This window comes from Peromyscus maniculatus, chromosome 8 (genome assembly GCF_049852395.1).
Source record: "Peromyscus maniculatus bairdii isolate BWxNUB_F1_BW_parent chromosome 8, HU_Pman_BW_mat_3.1, whole genome shotgun sequence".
Lineage (NCBI taxonomy): Eukaryota > Metazoa > Chordata > Mammalia > Rodentia > Cricetidae > Peromyscus > Peromyscus maniculatus.
In genome coordinates, this window is record NC_134859.1 from 83,030,174 (window position 1) to 83,037,118 (window position 6,945).

Genomic DNA, 6,945 nt, shown 5'->3' on the forward strand with positions numbered 1-6,945 from the left:
CAACACATGCATCTGGCTAGAGAAATCTCTAAGGACCAGTTCAGGTATATTGAGGATCCTGTGTGCAGGAAACAGAAAGTTCATCGTCCGTGTCTTTCTCTGAGAAAATAAGTATCCGTAAGTAGAGCCGGTTTGGTTTCATTTTTGGTTTTGTTCTTGTTTGAGGCGAAGTCTCTCTCACTCTATAGCCGAGACTGGGCACGAATTTTCAATACTTTTGCACTGAATGTTGTACTATGTTTGTACAAGAATGTGTCACTTGTTACTGTTGGGTAACTCGGGACCCCCTGTCCTTTCAAGGTGTTTCCTGTTTGGCTGCTTTCCTGCTTGCTACAAGGTAGAGAGTTTCAGAACTCCCGACAACACTTGGGAAAGTAAGCCATCTAGGCATCCCTAATCGTGTGTGGTTCATAAGCCACAAAGACCTAGTGAATGAAGTCCTTTGTTATATGTGGGTTTTGCAAAAAGAAAAAAAAAAAGTAAAAGGGAAGTTATGATACAACATCCAAATTACTCTCCTAAGTTCCATCCATAGGCACTTGTTGTGGATTTGCTTCTAGGGCAAAGAATTCAAATGACAGGGGGAAAAAAAGGGAGAAAGCAAGGGCAGATCAGCTGTAATGCAGAAGATCAGCTGTAAAGCAGCAGGGCACTGACATCTCCTTGTCCATCGGGGCTGCCACGACGGGATACAGAGGGAAAGAGGTTTCAGGGAGCTAACTTGCTGGCACAGAGGGAAACAGACCTAAAGAGAAAGTAACTCGGTCAGGGTGACGCAGTGGGGCCCTGGGCCTGAAAGCCGACAGCGGTGACACATTAGAAGCTGGGCGTTCGGAACCCCGGCGACCAGGGGCGGCGGGGCCGGGTACCACCGCCAGCCACAACCCACGGCCACTGCGCCGGGACCCTGGCTCCTGTCAGAGGCGACTGTCCTCCCGCGGGCCACAGCCCTGTAACCCCAAACTCCGGCAGCCTCGCCCTCCTCTGGGAAAATCGTCCCGGGCCTCCCAGGCCGCGGTAGGCGCTCCAGGCCCTCCCGGAGCCACCCTCGCTGACCCACGCCCCCCGGGACGGACCGAGGTGAAGCTGAAGCCCGCCACGCCGTGGCCTGCCTGTGGCCCCGTCCCAAGGCCCAGAAGTCCGAATTTCGGGGACCCCAAGGGCTTAACTGCCCCCCTTCACTGCAGGGACTCACCGGGGACAGCAGCCAGCAGCGGCGCAACAGCAACAGGGAACCCAAAGGCCCGTGGGCGGGGCTAGAGGCCAAAGGGACGGGCAAGCCCCGCCCACGGCGTCACAACAGCCACAAGCCCCGCCCCGCCGCCGGCCGCCCGGGACTCGTAGTGTCTTGGATGACGCTATCCTAGATCCATCCTAGAGCAAACTGTCTTTTTTATTTTTATTTTTTTTAAATTTGTTTAAAGTTGCGTCTTTGAAAGGGTATTGAGAGTTTATCTTACTTTTCCTGCCTCTACATAAAACTTCATGCACTATAGATACTTAGTGCTATAGATAGAGATGATTGCATATATATATACATGTGTACGTATAGATACAGATAAGATTAGATAGATAGATAGGTAGTCCTATAGATACAGATTAGATTCTGCCATTTCATCCTGCTTCATACACACACACACACACACACACACACACACACACACACACACACACACAAACAATCAGGCTTGGTAGTAGATACCTGTAATTCCAGCATTGGAGGTCAGCCGTCCAGGGCCAGATTTGGCTGCAAAGCAAGTTTGAGGCCAGCCTAGGCTATCTGAGACTTTGTCTCAAGAAAAAGAAAAAAAAAATTGTGTCTCACACCCGACCTTAAAGGAAATCTATAAACCTTTCTGAGTCTCTTGTGACTTGACTCATAAAGTAAGTTTCTGTTTGTTTTTGTTTATTTTATGTGAATGGGTGTTTTGCCTGAATATGTATATCCACCACTTTCGAGCCTGGGGCCCAGAGGGATCGGAAGAGGATGTTGGATCCTCTGAAACCGGAGTTATGGATGATTGTGAGCCACCATGTGGGTGCTGCGAATACAACCCAGGTCCTCTGCAGTAGCAACAAGTGCTCTTAACCAAGGAACCAACTCTGCCTGAGACCAGCTTTGGCGAGGGTGGGGGTGGGGGGTGGGGTGGGGGCTGAGGGTAGGGTGGGATGGGGTTAGGGGTATGGGGTGGGGTGGTGGTTGGGGGTAGGGTGGGGGCTGAGGGTAGGGTGGGATGGGGCTGGGGGTGGGGTGGGATGGGGTTAGGGGTATAGGGTGGGGTGGGGGTTGGGGGGCTTCGGGATGGGGTTGGGGGCTTGGGGTGGGGTTGGATCTGAGGGTAGGGTGGGGTGGGAGGGTGGCTCAGGTCCCAAAGAGGATGTATGGAGTGGGTGAGGGCAAAGTAGGAGACTGACATGATCTGAGGGTGAGTTGGGATGGCTGCCAGACAGTTTATTTAAAGAATACACCTTTGATAATTTATAGTTGCACATAGGATTAAATGGGGGTGGGGTATGAGAGCTGGGGTGTATCTTGAGATCAGGGATTGGGGAAGCTAGCATTGACCTTGACAAGTTAATAGGCACCAGTTATATGGTAATGGAGGGCCACAAATTCCTTTTGCCAGAGATCAGAATGACTCCCTTTTTAGCAATCAGGAACTTTCTTCAAGTCCCTGAAGGAATGGCTGACCTTGGGAAAAGGACTTTCTTGGGGGGGGGGCACGGGGGGGGGGGAAGGAAGGGACACCAAACACTTTTATAGAACATTGCAGGATTTTTAAAATATGGCTTAGTTTATCCAAATAGCTAAAACTTAAAGTGAGCAAAGATGAAACTAGACAAATATTACTATGAATCTGAGTAGACCTGAGGAATTTATATATTTTTTTCGTTTCTTTGTTTTTTTGAGACAGGGTTTCTCTGTGTGGCTTTGTGCCTGTCCTGGAACTCACTCTGTAGCCCAGGCTGGCCTCGAACTCACAGAGATCCGCCTTCCTCTGCCTCCCGAGTGCTGGGATTAAAGGTGTGTGCCACCACTGCCCAGCTGTTTCTTTGTTTTTTGAGACAGGGTTTCTCTGTAGCTTTGGAGCCACTACACTCTGTGGCTCAGGCTCACAGAGATCTTCCTGTCTCTGCCTCCCAAGTGCTGGGATTAAAGACATGTACCACCAACGCCCAGCTAGAATTTATAAATCTTGATTATCAAATATATCTTATTTATCCAGCATAAGTTACTATATAAATTTTCTAGCACCTTGGTGTTAGTTTATGTGGGAGTAGGTGTTATTTATTAAGCAGCACAATGTTATTTATTAAGCGGCAATGTTTACCATGAGAGAGAAGCCACGAGGTGCAACAAAACCCACTATAAGAGTTTATTAAGGGAAGGGACTAGAAGGGGTGTGCATAGACCTATGGAATGATTGTGCAGGAAGAGAGGGGAGGAATAGGTGGAACCCGCGTTTATGGGTCCCCCCTGAACATGCACATGTGGGCTTACATAGCTACACCACGCATGGGCATAGATTGGGTGACCACTCTGTGTGAAGGTGATTAGGTGATCACACAGTGCACAGAGCACACAGGAGGAAGGCCCTAGGATAACTAAGCATCTTGCCTGGCTACAGGACAGAGCGTGTAGCTGGGGGTGTGGCTAGGAATTCTAACATTCCAGACTCTTTGTTTTTATTAAAAATGACGGGTAAACGGGAACGGGCGCTGTTTCTCCTGCAACTGCTTCCAGCTGACTCAGTGGGCATCGGTTAACTTTTGGGGGTAGGGAAGGGGGCTTTTGGGGTAGCCAGACGTCCTGAGGTAGTTGATTGTCCTCCACTACTCTGGGAATCATCCATTATCTTCTGCTGCTTTGGGCTCAGTGACTGTTTGGGTCTGATGAGGTGCTGGTGAGGCAGAAGAGGAAGTTTAGAAAAAATTATACCTTGGGGGGGAGATCCCTGAGAGGTCCTGGGATGTGTGGGGGTCCTGGGACCAGGAAAGTTTGAATTATACTTATCTGAAGTGGATCTGATCTGTTCAGGCGGATTCAAGCTGGTTCTGGAGCTTGGAAGAATTTTTGAACATATTAAGAAGCAGCCACAGGGAATTAAAAATCTTGAGCTGGTAGCCATGATTTTATAATGTTTAGTATTCTGCTATAAGACTTTTTAACTGCAAGTATGGGGGTGTAAAAAGGCCAAGAGGTTGGGTGGAGCAGCTTTTTTCTGAGAAGGTCAGAAATGATAGCTTAAGTCCTCTAAGGCTCTAGAGTGAGAGAGAGTACTGAGCTTGGGTAATATACCTGGTAGGGTCCTGCAACTGGATAATAATAGGGGGATGGTGCCTAGCAACAGAAGTGTTCTGGGTGTCCCAGACTTTGGGGTCCTCCTGAGAGGGTGACGAGGGAAATAAAATGTTGGAACTAGTAGGCTGGGTGACTAGGGGGAGGAGGAGGAGGAGGAAGGAGCTACTGACGAGTCTGAGGTAAGGAAAATGGGGGGGAGCAAATGAAATAAAAGCTCCTACCTTAGCTAGAAAATCTCTTCCCATTAGGGGCACAGGACAGGTTGGCACAACTAAAAATGTGTGGGTGAGAGAGATACCCCTGAAATACAACTAAGTGGTGGGGTCTGGTGAGGCAGGTAAGGCTGTCCCCCTACCCCAACAATAGGGAGACAAGAAGGAGAGGTGGGACCCCAAAACTCCCTCAGGACTGAGTAAGTGGCTCCAGTGTCCAAAAGGAAGGAAATGGATCACCCTGATACTGTAACGGCTATCCTGGGTTCCCTTCAATCATCCATTGCCAAGCCTAGGAGACCGACTGGAGGGTGGTCTTCCCTCGTTTGATGTCCCCATGCCATAAGGTGCATGGGGGCACTCAGCTGACCAGTGTCCCTCTCGGTGGCACTTTGGACAAGGCCCAGATGGTGGCCTGAGTGGGGCAGGGTAGGCATGAGCCCAGTGGTTTTCTCTACCACACTTAAGACAGGGACCTGGAGGCCTTTGAGTGGCTGGTCGGGGATATATATATATATATATATATATATATATATATATATATATGAAAAGATAATATATATTCATATATATATATATATTTGAGAGATAAGGCTATAAGATTGGGCAATACATTGGAATTGTTTAATTCCATTCCAATTAAACAAGAAAGCAGAGTTAGAGGTATAAGAGCCCAGTTTTTTTTCTATCTGAGGAAGTTCTGTGAGGGAGAAAGGGACATGAACTGTAACCAGTCCATCCACCTCAGCCACCTCTCGCGAAGGGAGAACGGTTGCTGGGTTGGCATGGCTGGAGTCGGGTCCCTTAGCAGCTGAGAACGAGTGACCGACCGAGTGACCGGAGGAGTGAAGGTGGGAGCTGGAGTCAGACGGTTCGAGTCGCCTGATATCGGAGAGGAGGAGGGGCTAGAGGAGGAGCCCAAGGGGCAGACGCCCGGGGAGCAGGAGCAGGAGGTCGGATAGTGGAGGTTCCTTGGCGGGTCCAGAGCGGTAGTCAGAGGTTCCTCAGGTTCGGGTTGCACATCTGGGAGCATGTGGGCAGAGAGAGGAATCGAGAGGGGAGGGTTTAGAGCTGAGGTTAAAAAAAAAAAGCTTGGATGTAAGGTAACTTTCCTTTGGCGCGTTTGCTGGCAGGAGTTAGATAATTCCCATAGAATATCAGGGTCCAGTGAGCCATTAGGTAGCCATTTTTATTGTTATCTAAGGGATATTTAGGCCACTTTTTAGTGCACAGCCAGACAAGCTTAGAGGTTTTTAAGTAAGGCATTAAGAGTTTTTAGAAGACATCCCAGAGGAGAGGGGGTACTAATAGGGTTGGAAGCCTTATTTCCCATGGCTGTGGCAGAGAGAAAAAAATAAAATTAAAAAAAAAAATAAGAAAAACAAACATAATCCAAGACTACAATCTCAGGCGTCCCCGAGATCAAGTGAGGATCAGCAATTGGCACAAGTCATTCAATCCTTCATCAAGCCAGAGAATGAGGGCCAGAGTGTACCTAGCCTGAGGATGAATATCTGACAGAGGCTGGCAAAGTCATTCAGTGCTTCGGTAAGCGAGAAAACGAGGGTGGGGTGTAGGCAGCCTGAGGACGAGGGTCCAACAGTGAGAACGATATCTTAGACTGTAGTCATGGTAAATGGCTGGAGATTTAAGCCTGTGATGGGGGCCGACCATAGCCAATGAAGGCTATGAACGAGGGTTCCCCCAATCCCCAGGACACCAGAGGGACACTGGACAATCTATGGTCATTCCCATTGGTCCAGGGAACTGTTTAAGCTGGCTGATAAAGGGAAAGCTCACCAATCGAAGCAGACGGTGTTGTGTGAAGCGGTCCAGTGGCTGGGCAAATGGAAAAATGGGCAGTTGTAGGTAGAGCAAACCTCGGTACAGGGTCCTGGGCACAGAGTGCCAGGAGGGCCCGCTTTGTCTCGGCACCAATGTTATTAATTGGGCAGCACAATGTTATTTATTAAGTGGCACTATTTACCATGCAAGAGAAGCCATGAGGCACAACAAAACCTACTATAAGAGTTTATTAAAGGAAGGGAATAGAACGGGTGTGCATAGGCCTATGGAATGACTGTGCCAGAAGAGAGGGAAGGAATAGGTAGAACCCACTTTTATAGGTCCCCTCACCCCCTCACATGTACATATGGGCTTACATAGCTACGTCACGCATGCACATAGATTGAGTGACCATGCTGCACACAGATTACGTGATCATGCAGCACACGGATTACGTAGGAGTAAGGCCCTGGGATGACTAAGCATCTCGCCTGGCTACTGGACAGCGCACGCACGGTCATGTAGCTGGGGGAGTGGCCAGGAATTCTAACAGTAGGCAGAGTTATCACACTGTATGGTTCCACAGTGGCAGGAATTTTTCCCAATGAATTCTTTTGTTTAAAGAGGCTGCTATTTTATGCATTC

The 6,945-nt window shown here is 48.9% G+C and overlaps 1 protein-coding gene across 6 annotated transcripts in view; it reads right to left on the minus strand.

The window, feature by feature from the left end:
- Positions 1-3,124, minus strand: part of Calcoco2 (calcium binding and coiled-coil domain 2) — a 35,088-nt gene extending 31,964 nt beyond the window's left edge. For 5 of the 6 annotated variants that reach the window (XR_013041877.1, XM_076543215.1, XM_076543214.1 and 2 more), the window contains exon 1: positions 1,196-1,313. The gene's annotated coding sequence lies outside the window, so the exon portion shown is untranslated. Of the gene's footprint in view, positions 1-1,195; positions 1,314-2,411 lie in introns of those variants that run through there. The other variant, XM_076543213.1, reaches the window with a different exon arrangement.
- Positions 3,125-6,945: the final 3,821 nt, after the last annotated feature.